At 41.0% G+C, this 17,342-nt stretch overlaps 1 pseudogene; it reads left to right on the top strand.

Moving 5' to 3' along the window:
- Positions 1-13,988: 13,988 nt before the first annotated feature.
- LOC121150808 lies at positions 13,989-14,570 on the top strand (annotated as a pseudogene).
- The last annotated feature ends 2,772 nt before the right edge of the window (positions 14,571-17,342 follow it).

Raw genomic sequence — 17,342 nt, forward strand, 5'->3', positions numbered from 1 at the left:
GATATTTAATACCACAGTAAAGCCAAAATGTATCTATCATTGATACATGCAAAATTAAAGATAAATAAATGTAAAGGCAAAATAATATGTAAGGCCACATGACCAAAATATAAATTTATTTTCAAAACATATGCATTTTACTAAATCAATATATCAAAGTTATTGACTAAATACAAATAACTCCACTTCAGTAAGCAGATGAAACTAAATTGTTCTAGCTTGCTAAAACACCATGTAAAGCAACTGTATTTACTATGACTTCAGCTTGGAAGCAGGGCAGAGAAGTTGCCAGGATCTGTGAAAGGAGAGTATAAAGGTCACTAATGTCCATTGGCCATGTTTCCCTGGTAAGGTCCTTGGCAACAGCCAGGGACAATGGGTGAAAGAATATAGGAAGAGAAGAGTAAGTTGTCAAGCTAAGACTTCTGCTTTTCCCAAAGAGAAACAGTCAAATCATAAAGAGTCTCCATGATATCTGGGAACTATATCAGCCCAAAGCCCCAACTGTGATCCTTAGACCAATGTCATAACCTTTTGTCATCTGTAGCTTTCAAATTTAGAAGGCACGTGATTTTCTTCCAGTATTTACTGCTATATTCTCACTGTCTATAACATACCAACAGGGCTTCAACAAATGTTCACTGAATGAACTAATATACAGTAGAAAAATTATAATAAACATGGAGGAGAATAAACTCATTTTGCCCTATGTAATACACTATAAGGTACCCTACACTCGGTAAAAGATTAGGCACCTGCATTTAGCCTAGTGGCTAAGACACTATACAGAAGTATAGGAAATCTTGTGTTCAACACCTGGCTCCAGCTCCTCACTCCAGTTGCTTGCTAATGTAGACCCCGGGAGGCAGTCATGATGTCTCTGAAACAGTTATGAGAAACTTGAGCAGGGTTCCCAAAGCTGGCTTTGATCCCACCCAGTCCTGGTCTTTGCAAACATTTGGGTAGTGAACCAGCAGCTATGAAATTTATGTCTTCTCTCTCTCTTTTCCTCACAAAAAAGAAGTAATTTTATTTTAATTCCAAAGCTTCTGTTGTAGTTGATGCAATGGATGACAACCCTAAAATTGTGAAAGGATGAGCTAATTGAACTCAGAGACCCTGTGAAGCACCTAAGGAGGGGATGGAGATCTAAGGACTAAGGGCTGAGCTTAGACTGCAGCGGAATTGCAGTGTGGATATTAGAAATTAGGGTCAGAGGTAGGATAAAATATGACTGATTCTGACCAAATTTATCCCTCTCAATCACAGTTCACTCATTTGTTAATGAGGATTAATTAAGATTTTCATTGTTTTGAAAAACGCCTGGAATATCTCTTTCTTAACGAATCCTACCCCCTGTCTTTGAGATATTGAATTGTTGCTGGTTTTAGGCGATTATGGAAATGTCACCTCTAGCCACTTAGTTGACGCTTTCCCAACAAAACCAGCCTCTACCAAACTGTCTCATACTGTTGCCTGTTTGATGATGTGGACCTCTTGTGTGACAAAGAAACATCTAAGGTGATAGCATGCTAGTAAATACCTAGTTAACAGCTTTCTGGAGGAAAATACTAGAAATCTCTGGCTTATACCATTTGCCAATTTCCATGGTGCAAATACTCCTGCCATGCTAGTGTCAACCTCATCAACCTGGAATCACTGAACGTAGTTCAAAGGAAGAGTGCGTTTGGGTGTGAGGAGCCTGTTGGTGCTGGCTCCAGTCTAGCACTCCAAGGCTACTAGAGGCATCCATCACCCGCACTCTTTACTCCTTCCTCTGTGCTCAGTTTCTAACGTCTTCTCTACCTCTTCTTCATTTGTCTATTCATTTTCGGACTTTTTAAAGTCACTCAAAAGTTCCACCCACTGTGGTAAACCTTGCTGCTGGCCCCAAATCTTAAAAATATACAAACAGGGGCCCAGCACAATAGGGTAGTGGCTATAGTCTTCGCCTTGAACGTGCCCGGGGTCCCATATGGGCACCGGTTCTAATCCGGACAGCCCTGCTTCCCATCCAGCTCCCTGCTCGTGGCCTGGGAAAGCAGTCGAGGATGACCCAGAGCATTGGGACCCTGTACCCACATGGGAGACCTGGAAGAGCTCCTGGCTCTTGGCTTCAGACTGGCTCAACTCCAGCCATTGTGGCCACTTGGCAAGTGAATCAGCAGATGGAAGATCTTCTTCTTCCTCTCTGTCTCTCTTCCTCTCTGTATATCTGATTTTCCAAAAATAAATAAATCTTTTTAAAAAAATACACAGATAATGCATGCTGCCAAGATGTCCCTCACATATTATCATTGAAAGAGAATGGAGTTGACACTCAGGCCACACAAGAAACTTACTAGAGATAAAAACAAATGAACCATTAAATTTGTACCTGGAATGAACCAATTGCTCCTATCCTGATGCCTCCTGTTTTCAAAAAAGCTTACAAATTACCCATGGGCTGCTGAAGTATGAAAAAGCAGTATTGGTAGAGAAAAGATACCTGTCACAGATTTAGCTCTGCAAAGCCCCAGGCTGTGCTCAAATTTTCAAGGCCAAGCTGTATATGAATATTCAGTTAAACTGTTCATGAAGCAGAAGTATCTCCCATAGAGATTTATTTTCGGAGCAAATATTGGGCCTTACCCCATTCTGCAATATTTTGCCTTCTACCAAGCCCAACTTCCCCTTAGCACTCCTCCAGCAGGTTTTGCAACTGGGACTATTACCCACAGTCCTCTCCCACCCTTACCCCATTCCCAGCCCTAGCCACTCCCATTAAAAAAGAAGAGTATAATACATAAGCATATCAAATTAAGCAAGTCTTTGCCAAAGTGTGGGAGGCAGGGGCCCCTGAGAGCAGCACTCCGCAAAGCGCATTATGTGATCCGTTCCAATTCAAGGCCTCTTTTTAACTGCCTGGGAATTAATAATCAGGTACATTCAAGAGGGAACAGAGTGCTCCAAAGCTGTGGACCAGTAATAATGCTCTTTCAGGAAATTGTTGAGGTGCATTTATAAGTTTTTTCTGCCAGGTTTGCAGAGACAGAGAAACATGCTTATTATGGAGCCCATCTTACTCTTACATATAAATTGCATAATTCAACTCTCTGAAGTTTAATGCAGAACAATTGCTTCATATTAGTGCAGCTTCATTATATCCTCCACGCTTCAAATGTTCACCTTTCTGGTTTGGGTGCTCTCCACTCCTAATCAGAACATCACATAAGAACACAGTGAAATGGAGGCATCTTAGTAAAAACAAACTGGAAGTGAAACTTTGTGAACAAATGATAAATCAAGCTGTAGAGCTATCTCTTTAAAAAGCTACTGAAATCTAAAGGAAGCCACAAAATTCTGTTTCACAATTGTTTTGTGTGATACATATTCCCCATGTACTTTACTCTGTTTCTATTATTGACTTCTTAAACTTAGTTGAAATTATCATACTGGCTGGCTGCTGATAGATATTTAAAATGTTAGGTAAGATGATCCCATTGCAGGTGCTGTCTGCTTTAAAAAATACACAATAAGATAAAATCTTACGGAACAATTAGGAAGCAATTATTCATTTGCATTAGAAGAAGAACCATTTCATTACAAAAGGCTCCATGCATTTTTTTAAAAATCCTGCATTTCAATAGCGTAGTTCACATGTTATTGATTTATAACAGTTGAAGAGAAAAAAGGAATCAAGATGAGAAAACTGGAAAATATATGAGAGATAAAGAAGGTATTATTTTGGAGTTGGGACAATAAATACTGCTAATATATGACTCATATACCAATAATGGCATTACTGACATCAACTCATCTATTGCGTACCTAGACCTTTTAGCCAGACTCACAGATGCACTCACCCGTGCCGATGCAGGAGCCAGCATTGTGCATCAACAAGCTCTGCGAGAGTGTCCCTGGGAGGTGGGAGCGCTCTACCCTTAGACAGGTGTGCAAATGTCTGTAAGACCTTAACCTGTTACTGCAATCCTGATATTCTGTGGAGACCCAATTCTGCTAACTCCAGCCTTTTGAGCAAGATGTAAATCACAGATGACTTAGCACAGCTATAGCCTGTCCATTTTCCTAGCTTCCAAACTCCTATTGTCATGCCTCAGCTGGCACACTGGTACTTTCCAAACATGAAAGAAGAAACAAAGGTGGACCTTCACCATGTATGCCACTTCCCTGCACTTTCAGATGACTTCCCCGGGGTATCCATGCCACTCAGGGTGGAAAACACCAAAAAGGTTATCTTTGTACTCTGGCTTTTTGTTTTCATCATTCAATAACCTTTTAGGAATGCATGGGGCCAACACTCAAATGGACAATGGGCCATGGCTTTTGATGGGACAAATTTCAACAAAGCAGTTTCATAACATTGAACACCAAGATGTTAACTTTAATAAAGCAATGAGAATTAAGCCAAACAATCTTTGCATTACTATCTAGTACTCCTGTGAGTATAGTACTCAAACAGTACCCTGAACCTAAGTCTATGAAAGAAATTGGGAAATGACCCACAAACTGAAACTTTAGCATCTCTATATTTCCTTGCTAGCCACTACCTCTCAGATTTTTTCCCAGTTCCATAAACCACAATGCATAGGATGAGAAAAAATATGACTTAAAATCAATTTTTGCACCTCTCATGTTAATTTTTGGCGAGAAAATGACAAACACAAGAAAAATAAACTGAGAGGGTCTTTTGTGCCTATGAAGTCCAGGGACGGACACAGCAAAAAGAACATGGGTCTAAGAGGCAAAAAGGAGGCCTGCCATGATGGCTCCATGGCTAAATCCTCACCTTGAAAGCCATGGGATTCCATAATAGTGCCAGTTCACACCTCAGCTGCTTTACTTTCCATTCAGCTCCCTGCTTTGGCCTGGTGGGACAGCAGATAATAGACCAAGGCTTTGGGACCCTGTACCCATGTAAGAGACCTGAAAGAAACCCTTGGCTCTTAGTTTCAGAGCAGCTCAGCTCTAGTCATTGCAGCCATTTGGGGTAGTGGACCAGCAGATGGAAGATCTTCCTGTCTTTCCTTCTCTCCATAAATTTAACCTGCCTTTTAAATAAAATAAATAAATCTTAAAGAAAAAAAAGAGTCAAAGAAAGAACAAGACTTTACTTTTGGTAATATACATTCTATCAATTGTTTAACTTGTCCAATCCTTGTTGTCATCACCTATACATTAGGGGTCATGAGCAATACAACTACTTTAAGGAGTTAAAGGGTCAGATGAGACTAAGAAGTGAGAAAAGGTTGGACTAAGTACAGGGTCAGAATGAAAAAAGCCAACATTCTATAATCCCTTCTTAATGTCATCCCTCAGAACTTATTATTGGAGATTTCTATTTCAGTATAACTTTATTATTTAGTTAAACTAACAACAAACACCTCACTTTCACCCTCTGTGTCTGTTGCCGAAGAATGAGGAGAGAAACCAGACTTATCAGCCATCATGTCTCTGAAGAAATGATGACACGATAGGGCATGAGGTAAGGCGAATACAATCCTAAAAATGAATCAGAGGATGAGATAATACATGCAAAGGAGCTCTGAAAGTATACAGCACTAAACCACTGTGTGTTGCTACTGTTAATGAGAAGGGGTTGGGTTGAGGTGACAGGATCTTGTGGCTGGACCCAAGGTCGCACAGTCAGACTGCAGACATTGCATAGCTGGCGGCTGCTCTGAGGAAAAAATGCCCTCCACCTCCTTGTTGGGCAAGGGCCCCAACACTGCTCAGACTGCTGCACCATTCACATGCTAAGCCTGTTATTGATTTCTGAATGGGGTCCAGTGATATTTCTTTACACCTACTAAGAAACACCAGGAAAAAACCTGCCCACAGCCTTGATCTGTCAAACTCTTTGATTTCATTGCACTATATGTAGAAGTAACGTATATCAGAAATCAATGTCCTTCCTTTCCTCCTTCAGAAAAGGAAAAGTAGATGCTGTATCACTTGGCCATGAGAGTCACTGAACACAACCCTACAGTAGCGAGGCCTACCGCACAAGTGGGTGCTGGCATATTTTATGCACTTTTTGGTGAGGTGATTTTGAAAGGCAACATCGCAGTGCTCCTCCAAACAAAAGGCATTGCTTCACTATCTTCATTTATCTTTCCTGGAAGCCTTTAGCCCAGAAATAAAAGATGTGACAACCTTCTCTAAGCAGCTCCTCACTCTACCTGCTGCCTGTCAACTGATACCCGTGAACCAGAGGTTTTAATCACAGACTAACAATTTAAAGCTGCACAAGTTCAATACAAACTGTTTTAGGGACCCAAAACACTTGAGGACATTGTGGTTAATTGTTCCATTGTTTGTCTTTATTTATACTAAAAGCATAAAATGCACATGTTTGTTATTTATAAAGATGATGGCCATCAACTCTAATGGGTCTCAATGACAAATGATTTTCTCAGCAGTGACTGTCAGGCCTGAATGTGACTGGCCTAAATTTAAAAGCTTCCTAGAATAGGAAGGAACCTTGAAGATCACATCACCTAACTTCAGTCATTTAATTTAGAGAAGTTGAGATCCAGGGGAGGGAATTCCTTGTCGGTGACCACACCACTGGCTTATGATCCAATCTTTTGGATCCATCACTCTTTATTACACCGTACTGAAGGATCTCTTTTACCCATACCCTAAAGCAAGCCTCTTTTCTAGTTCTAAGATACGACATCTTCATTGTGCAGATGTTTGAGTCAAGAAAACAAAAGAAAATCATCAATCCCATTTTCAATATTCCTGTTTATCTCTTCTAATATGGATCTTTAGAACTCATTGCCCCCAGACTGAACTAAACTCCAGGACCCACTGAATTATGAGAACCAGGATGGGTGTAGGATGAGCCAGGCTAGATCTCTGTCCCTGCTGAGCCATGCATAAGCTGTATCTGGGTGTGGTCCAGGCTTGGCTGGCCTGTAGTGGGCGTGGCTTGCTTGGGCTTTGCCTCAGCATCAGCTGGCAGATGCTGGCACTATGGGCTAATTCTGTTAAGCTAAACTGCACAACTACCTGGAGAGTGCAGGATCTGGGAGTGGAACCATCAAAGAAATAGGGAGCACTTTCCTCTTGGGTTGCCACTCCCACTGGTGAGCATGACAATTAGGACTAGGGGCAGGCATGGCTAGACAGAGTGTGGCACCCACTGGCACCAGTGAGAACTGGCTAATGGGGCTGGTTGGGTTGAATTAGGCTGCAATGTCCACTGACATGTATGAGAGCTGAATGGGATGTGGGACAGATTGGAATAGTCTGCTGTACATATTGGCAAGCATGGGAACCAGGACAAGGGGCAGGCCTGGTAGGGTTATTGTGGATCACTCCAACTAGGCTACAGATGCCAGTAGTTTATTTGGCTAAGTGTGTGGTGGGCAGGACTGGGAAGGCGTGCAACACCCATTGGCTTGTGTAGAAGACCGGGCTGGAGTCAGAACTGATCCAGCAATTGCAACAACCAGTGTGCGTGTAGGATAATTTGGGCGATAAACTACGCTGAACTCTGTAGTGGCAAGCACACAGGTCAGGAATTACCTGATTAGGCTTCTTTGGGGATCCCCCAACTGAACTGCTGGAGTTAGAACTCCAACCATGGAGAGAATTGCAGATTCCATAATCTGATCATGGAGTACATGTGTCAGAGCTGGGCCTCCTCAGTAGCTCAGACAGAGCAGTAGACAGCATATCCAGGTGCACATGGAGGATACAGCAGTACATTAGAACCTGCAGAGGACACCTGGTACCATAACAGAGGACAGAGGACAGAACAAATCAATCAACTACCCCAGCCATGTGCTGGAAGTGAAAATCTGGGCAAACCAGACACTCTAAGGTGGACTATATCAGCCAGTGGATTCTGGAGAGATTTCATCATGCTTGGAGTGGCAAGATCAGTGGCAATACAGAACTGTTGAACTATCAAAACCACTTGAGCAGGACCCTCAGAGCATGCCCCTCATCGGGGACCCTGGGATGGTTGGGAGGCTCGGTGTGGCTTCTCCCTTTGTCTCTTGTCTTCCCCCAGATACAGTAAGGAAAAAAAGAGGATGTGGAAACAATGGTCTTAGTCACTTTCCTCTAGCCCTTGACCCTTTACACCCTAACCACCTGTGTAAAAATCATCAAAAATAGAAAAAAAAAATTCACTGCCACAAAATAATCTATGGTTATTTGGCTAAAACATAGCACAAGTTAATATAAATTAAATATGTATCTGTATAATTATGAAAAGCATCCACAGTGAATACTATGCAAATAATAAAATGCAATATATCATTACTCTCTCACCACTAAGTCACAGCTCAAAAAAATGTGAAAACTAAAATTCTCATAAGTATATACATGCAAGTATGTATATACACACATATACAAATATATGCCATCCTGAGTCCCCCTCCATTTCAATTGCACTAATCACCCTTTTTTTCCTTACTGCTCCTAGCCATATTTCTTGGAAAACAACAGCTGTGTTTATTCAAATAGCAGCATACTGATGACTTGATGATAGGGTAATCTGCTGGAATTCCAAGTGTGACGGTCCCAGAGACAACTTTTCGGTGCACCAGACAAGTATCCCTTGCACAGAACAAAGCTCTGGCAAGGAATGCCCACTTTGTTAGCACATGAGATTGGTTGTTCTGTATTTCAACTGGTCGCAACACTGAATTTCTTCCAGCATGTATCATATTTTCTGATTCTTGCAGAATAATCTTCCCATGTATCATTGTGAAAAAGTAAATCTACAACACAGACATTTTCACTCTAATAGCTTCTAAGCAAAGGGATTAAACTGTGCCTTGAATTACAATGAAAACAGGCACCAGACTCAGTTTGAAATCAGAGCAATAAATTCCACTTCTTGGTATTTTTGCTGAATCCATGAGCACAGGTGGAAGGGAGTACATAGCAGTAGCTTAAGAAGCCATTTGCTAAAAAATAAAGCCAACAAACAAAAATTCAAATCTCTCTGGGAATGTAATTAAAGAGGAAGATTAATTTTTAAGAGTAACCATGGTGAAACCTTCATAAGAAGTTATTCATCCTCTTGGATGATGATCACTCAGGACACGTTTCTACAAACTAAAACATTTACAAAGAACACTGAGCAAATAAGCTTAAAATGTTAGCAAAATTTTTATGTATTTGTATATCAATATCCAAGACAGAGTTCCTTTCTGCTGGTTCACTTTCCAAATGTCTGCCACAGTCGAGGGGAGGGCCTGGCTAAAGCCGAGCACTAAGAGCTCAATGCAGCTGACCGTCAGTGGTGGCAGGGCCTGGATCACTGGAGCCTCAACTGGTACACATTGCCAGGAAGCTGAAATCACGAGTTAGAGCTCAGAACTGAACCCAGGCACTCTGACCTAACCACCAGACTGAAGGCCTGCCTAGCAATATTTTCAAAGTAATGAAATAATTACTCTTCCTTTGCCTTACAAAGTTTAAAATTATATTCCTGAGAGATCCAATGAGAAGTTATTCTTTTTCTAAAGGAGATAGTTACACCAACTTTAAAGAACAGACTAGTTGTAGTGATGATTAACTTGAAATAATAATAACAGACATATATAAAAGTTAATAAATGAGGGAGAGAATGAAATCCAAACCCAGGCCTCTCACTCTATACATCATATTCTTTACCGGTATGCTGTGTTCCTCCCAAACCAAGCTTATCATATAGGATACATACGTCAAGGGTTAAAAGCACAATTTTACATACCAATAATTCTTTCAAATTAAACAAGATTTAGTGCACCAATATAACATGATTGCATTATTGTAGACGGGGGTTGAGAAATGGGATGAGTCAGGAAAAATGTAATGTTCAGATACACCTGACATATAACAGGTTCAAAATCACCTGAGGAAGTTTAACTGATGTTTTTCAAATACATTGTTCATTACAGCTCCTGGAGAAAGATAGAATGTCTGCTGAGAGAGTCTCTTCAGAATGGATTTAAGAATGTTCTGTATGTCAAAATTAATCCCTAAGAAATCCTAGGAGCTAGCACAGTGACTCACTGGTCTAATCCTCCGCCTGCTTGAATTGGCATCCCATATGGAAGACCAAGTAAAATATATAAAGAAGGGAGGTTACAGTAAATATAAGAGCAGAAGTCAATGAATTTGGAAGTCAAGCATCAAAGACATATCAATGATTCAGAGTTGAACATTTGAAAAGATCAATTGCATTGGCAAACCATCAGTAAGACTGATGAAGATTAAACAGAGAAGTCACAAATTAACAATAACAGAAACGAAACTGGGGATATCACTAAAGATCTTACAAACATCAAAGAGTTAGAAATGCTATACCACAAGTCTCTCTACACATAAAATCTGACAATTTAGATAAAATGGGTAAATTCATTTTTTAAAAAAAGTTGCCACAAGTTAACCCTAATATAAAACACAAAATTTGTTCGGCCTTTATCTATCAGTTTAATTTAACATTAAAATTCCCCAAAAGAAATCTAGAAGCCAGACTTTTTCTAAAAAATTTTATGAAATGCCTAAAATACAATAGAAATTCAGCACAATCCCTAGTGGAAAACATTAAAACTCAAGAGGAGGGAATATTTCTCATTTCATTTTATTAGTTCATATAAACCTAGTATTTAAATCAATCCAGAAAAGAACAAATACATACCAGTAGCTCTAGAATCAAGATGTTTAAAGACAGCATAAGCATGTGTAATTGAACAATGTAAAGAAAGAAATGTATCTACAACCAAATGAGGTTTATTCCTGTGATGAAGATCAGTACAATATTTGAAAAGTTATCAGTGTAATTTACCATATGTTGTGGTTTGAATGTTTAAACATTCAAATATAAAACACAGATTTATATAATTGCATTATATAAATCATATAAATTTATATGAAATTATAAATATATAAATTCATATAAATATATTTTTATTAATTTACATATATTTGCATTTTATTAATATCATATTATATTATTTTATTATATTACATAACATATAATTTATATATGCAAATATATAATTTTCTATAAATATATAAATTTATAGGAAATTATAAAATTTATATAATTGCATTAACTGAAAATGGTATAAATATTTCAGTTGTAAGACAGAGATTGGCAATGAACTAAGAAAAAGAATATACCCCTTTAAAATTTATGTCAAATAGTGCAATATTGTTACTGTCCTGCAGTGATGGACTTAGTGCAGAGCCAATACTAACACATGTGGACTTGACTGATTTTCGAAAGCTGAAGCTTATTAGTGGCATCAGACTTTATACATATAGGATATATTTATACATGTAGGTTATATAGGATAAGGGAGGAGGTATTGAACTTATCAACAAAACCCCCCCAACTCTTTGTATACTTTTGTTTGGTACTCTTTTGTTTTGTATATTCCACCAAGTGTTCTCATTCACATGTTGTCCACTCAACTGTTCTGATACAAATGACATCCATTTAGCTATAGGAATGGTACCCACTCAGTTGTTTTCATACAAATATTATCCTATCAATTGTAATCCTGTGCTCACTGACCTTCTAGGGTCACAATGTCCCTTTGCACAACATGATTGATAAATGGGGTCTATTGTGAAGTATTATGTCATGAAGCCTCTGTCCTCATGAATGGCTTAATACCACCAAAACAGTGGGGTTGTGGGAGTGGGTGCACACTCTTACTCTCTTCTGCTATGAGAGGAATAGTGTTGCTTCTCTCCAGACTATGCACTGCTCAAAGTAGCTTAGAGATGGAGTTTGGGGTCTCATCAGACACCATTTATGCTGGCATTGTCTTCTTGGACCTCACAGATCCAGACTATGAAAAATAAATTTGTGTTCTCTATCAATGACCCTGTCTCAGATACCATGTTATAGTTAGTAGTATAGAAATGGATTAAGATATCATACTAACAAGCTAAAGAGGAAAAATCACAGGATTATAACTATTGATGCCAGGGAGAAAGAATATTCACTAAGATTAAAAACCGATTCATGATTTAAACTCTTAGAATATGAATAGAGAAAATATTCACAAATTAATTATTAAAAAAAGCATCTACAAGAAATTCTCATTGCTAGCTTATTGGCAAAAGATTGTGCTTTTACCCCAAGAAAAAGAACAATATATAGATGTCTGCTCTCATTACTCTTCTTCAACATTAGGAAGAACATTCTATCCAGTGTAATAAAGCAAGAAAGTAAAGTAAATTTAAAAGCATACAGATTAAAAGATAAACATACAAACACATTGATGTTAAAAATACATATTACTCTGCCAAAATTAAACACTTCAATATAATTGAAATAGACCACATGGTGTAGCTATAACTGAAAACTATGCAAAGCTAACAAAAAATCAATTATTTAAAGAAATGGAGATACACTTACTTTAAACTTTGGACGTCACAAAGATATTCATTTCCCACAATTCAACTGTGGAATTCCTGAATTTTTATCAAAATTCCACAGATAGTATTGCATCCATAAAAGTGCTTTAAAAGTATAGAAAAGCAAAGGAATTGGAACAGCTCTGCTAATTTGAAAAGGAATAGTAATATAGGAAGCACGTTAATACCTGATATCAAGACATTGTATACAATGAGACTGATCAAGACAATATGGTACTGAGATAAAAAAATAAACTTACACAACAGGACAGATTTAAGAAAACAGAAGGAAATCAACACAAATATACACAAATAAGTTCTGATAATAGAGCAAAAGCCAGTCAAGACAGAGTTTTTCAACCAACAGTACTAGTAAAATTGGAAATCTACAGAAAATAAAAAGTAAAAATACTCTGACCTAAATCTCATTCCTTACTTGCATTAAAAAGTGGGCCACACACTTAAGCATAAATTGAAAAATTCTTAGAATTGGGGGAAAAATATGAAAGACTTTTTTTTTTCCAGATCAGTCTCATCAAAGATTTCTGAGACATAACCTTAAAAGTGCTTCAAAAAAGGAAAATAAATTCAATGGAATGACATCAAAATTAAAACTTTGGAATCGGGCCTTTAGCTGAGCAATCAGTAGGCAAGTTAATATGCCCACTATTCACATGACAATAACTGGGTTACCAACCAAACTAGAATTTTTTTAAAAAAAGATTTGTTATTTTTTTAATCAGAAAGTCAGATATATAGACAGGAAGAGAGAGAGAGAGGAAGATCTTGCATCCGATTATTCACTCCCAAGTGGCCTCAACGGCAAGAGCTGCACCAATCTGAAGTCAGGATCCAGGAGTCTCTTTCAGGGCTCCCAGGTGGGTACAGGGTCCCACAGCTTTGGGCCATCCTCTAATGCTATCCCAGGCCACAAGCAGGGAGCTGGATTGGAAGTCGGGCCGCTAGAATTAGAACCAGCATCCATATGAAATCCTGGCAAGTGCAAGTCGAGTACTTTAGTCACCAGGCTACCATGCCAGGCCCATCACCTAAGACTTTTGATCCCAGCTTTTTGCTAATACAGTCCCTGGGGGTAGGGGAACAACAGTGATAGCTCAAGTAATTGAGTTCTTCTCACCTACATGGAGGACACAGATTTGGTTCCTGGCTTCTGGCTTCCTCCCCAACCCAGTTTCATCTGTGAATTAATGAATAACTCCTCTCTCTCTCTCTCTCTCTCTCTCTCTCTCTCTCTTTCTCTCTTTCTGTCAGAAAGTCTGTTGAGAATGGAGACAGCCTACACAGTGGATGACAATATTTGTAAATCACATTCTGTATTAGTATCTATCCTATCCATATATACATATATGCATATATGTATGTGTGTATGTTTAACTCATAAAACTTGTGTAAGAAGAAAAATTAAACAACACAATTAGAAAACAGGCACAAGCTAGGAAGGTGGTAGGCATGGACCTTGCTGCCATGGTAGCCTGGGTGCCTCACTGCAGCTGGGGCTGGGCAGCTGTGTTCTTCCGTCCCCACCATGACTTCAGTACATCACCTGCACAGAAACCCCAGCAGGTGCCTTGGTGACTCCTTGATTTGATTATTCAGGAGTCAGAAGTTCAGATGGCATCTTAGAAGAATACACAGTGGGAAACCAAGAAAAGATGCTCTTTCTATAGTTGATGAGTTAGCAGTAGGACCACAGAGAGTAATTGGATCAAACCTTGGTGGATGGCTTAATGCTTCATGCTGCAATTGCACAGGCAGAAAAAGTCATGGCACTTATTAGTGTAGCTACAACTGCAGATGGCCAGGTGACAAAGCTTTTACATGTTGAGGTGAAGAAGGAAGTAGAAATTAAATGTGAGTGGACCATGTCATCAAAATATCATGAAGAAATTTACCCCATTCAATACAGTTGCATTGAAGAAGTGGATCACCACTGCTTGTTGCAAAGCCCATTCCCATGAAATGCCCTATCAGACTGTTCTATGGCATGAAGGACAACATCCCATCTTGGCATGCATCTATGCAGGTTGCTGACGGGAAGTCAGCACAGATGCAGATGTGATCCTCCAAAACCATAGCGGTCACCAAATGAGGGAAAAAGCCACATTCAGCTTCTGCTTTATACTATTGGTGATATAATGGATAAACTTTCAACTGTAGTTAACTAGAATCATGGTTTTGGTTGGTATATAAGCGAATGTTTCCAAAAATATTAGAAGAGGGATGGCTAGGAAAAATCTTAACACTTTAAGGGCTTCCCTTTACTTCTGACTTGTAAACATTAGGTAAGTATTCATCTAATGATGTTTTTGTGTGAACTGTACAAATTGTGAAAAAAAAAAAAGTGCTGGGTTCTATTTCCAAATTTTCTTTTTTCCTTCAGCTCTTAATTTTTTTTTTAATTATCTCCTACATTTTATTCAAGGGATAATTGCTTTTATGCTTATATTAGCTCTGACAGTTCTTGCTTTCATTCTCTTAGAATTATTTATGAAGCTAGCCCCCCAGCTGCTGGTGGGTCTCAGAATGGGTCATCTCATGCCTGGATCCCGGACGACAGCCACCACGTGCATGTGGTGAGCTGTCCCCGGGCCTGCCTTGGCTCTGGGGGCTGCTCCCTTCGGGGTGAGTACACTGAGGGGGGAGGTCTCCATGACTGGGCAGGTCCAGGGCCCACCCGCCACCCTCATTGGGCAAAAAATGGGATTGGGGAGAGGTACAACCTTGGGCCTGGGAGTTTAAGCTTTCAGCAGCATCCCAGCTGCTGCTGGGTCTCAGGTCCGGGCGTCTCATGCCTGGATCCCATATGACAGCCAACATGTGCACGTGGTGAGCTGTCCCCAGGCGGCCAGCAGGCGGAGCCTGGCGCCAAATGGCACACTGGCCACCCGGCCTAGACCTCTGGGGTTTTGGTTCTTTGATTCGCTGCTTAGGTAGCTCCAGGTTGAACAAACTATGCTTCTAGGACGTGAATCAATCCTAAAGCCAGTAACTCTTCTTTTTAAAACCTGTAATCTCTGAACAATGCTGACCACCAAATACCAGTCCATGCAAAAGCTATGGCTAGGGGCTCGTCCATCAGAATCGTATCCTGTTACCTGACATGATGATGGATCAGGAGCAGGGTCACATTAAGAAGGCCATTACATTAACTAGCACTTGAGAACCATATCTGGGTGTAGATTCTGTGGGGGATGTGTGGGCCAATCCCTGTGGAAATTCTAGCCCCACTGGTTAGCTCAAAAGTTGGGGTGGTGATGGACTAAGCGTAGCTCAAGAGTTGGGGTGGTGATGGACTAAGCTAGGTGTGGCCAAGGAACCTGCCATCACTCACAGGTAAAGGAACCCACAACCGTCTGGACTGGTCAAGGCAACAGCACCCAAATGTTCATCCTGAATAGGGTGTGGGGTGGGCCGGGCTACAACATTCACCAGCTCATACAAGGCCAAATGGAAGGCCAGACTTCACCGGAACCTGGCCTAAACTCAATGGCATGTATGAGAACTGGGTCAGGGAGTAGATTAAATGGAAGAACTTGGGAAATTCCCCTGTCAAGTCATAGCTCCCACTGATGAACATGTGGTCCAGACTTGGGGGTCGGACGAGCAGGGCAAAGTAGCTCCAACAGCTGGCTAATGTGTCAACTGGTAATGGAACAGGGTGGACTGGGCAGGACTGAGCAAACCTTAGCCCACAAGTGAAACTACAGACCAGGATGGAGCACAGATTATGCCGAGATAGGCTCTTGTACCCACTGGTCTGAGTGAGCCAGGATCACTAAGCCACAGTGTCTAAGGCAGAGTTCGGGAAAGGTGAGGAGCTGAGCCAAGCTGAGTCAGAGCAACCACTGGCACGTGCGTGATATACGGCTGGGAATAGGCCGGGTTGGGGAGCTAAGGTGACAACCAACCCTAGCTGGGTTGAGGTTCCCACCAAGGGGCGTGTGGGTTGGAATGGGGGATGCATTCTGATCAGAAAATGGTTGTAGTCTCCCTTGGCACAAATTTGGACTGGGATTGGATGCACTGAGCCGGGTCAGACTCCAACACCCGCTGGTGTCCTCCTGGAGGACCAGGGTAGAAGTAGGACAGACTAGGCAAGGTCTCAACCCCTACTGAGCCATGTGTGAGCCATATGTGGTTTTGGACGAGCCATGGCTGGGCTGCAACATCCAATAGCAAGGATCAGTTTGGGTTGAAGGCCAGTCAGTAAAAGCCACTGTTCCTGCTAAGACAGGAGGTGAACTGAGTAGGGCTGTGTCATGGACCTACTGGTATACGCAAAATCAGGCATTGAGAAGGGTTCTGATGCAGGAGCCTGGGCAACTTCTCTGGCAGGACACAGACCTGGCAGGTAAGTGCAAGAAACATGATAGGAAACAGACCAGAACAGGCCATGGAAAGTTACCCACTGGCATACATTTGGCACTGGTCAGGGGAAGACCAGGCTGAATCAGTTCACGTCATCCACTGGCAAATCCAAGCACCAGAACAGTGTGGGTCAAGCTGGGTTCGGTCGCAACAAAGACTAGTGCACAATACGGAATGCCAAGATGAGGTTGCCTGTACCGGATGTGACCACAGTGCCCAACCAGCAAGCATGAGAACCAGGAAGGGAGGGGGCGGAGCCAGCAGGGGAAATATAGGGTGGTTCCCTTGCTGGACAGCTACTCCCACTGGAGAGCGTGAGTTGGGATAGGGGCAGACCAGACTAGGCAGGGCTACAACACCTGTGGGCCTCATGTGGACTACATCAGGGAAAAGCCAGGCTGGGCTGATTATTCCTACTGGTGCAAACAAAATTAGAGTGGGTGAGGGTTGTTGGGGCTTAGCCACAGCACCAGCTGGCAGAAGATGACAATGGTGTCTAATTTTGTCAAGTCAAACAGAACTACCTGGAGAGTGCACAATCTGGGAGTGGGAGAGGCCTAGGAGGGAAA

Source organism: Ochotona curzoniae, unplaced genomic scaffold, assembly GCF_017591425.1.
Source record: "Ochotona curzoniae isolate NIBS_2020 unplaced genomic scaffold, NIBS_Ocur_1.0 contig_2210, whole genome shotgun sequence".
NCBI lineage: Eukaryota > Metazoa > Chordata > Mammalia > Lagomorpha > Ochotonidae > Ochotona > Ochotona curzoniae.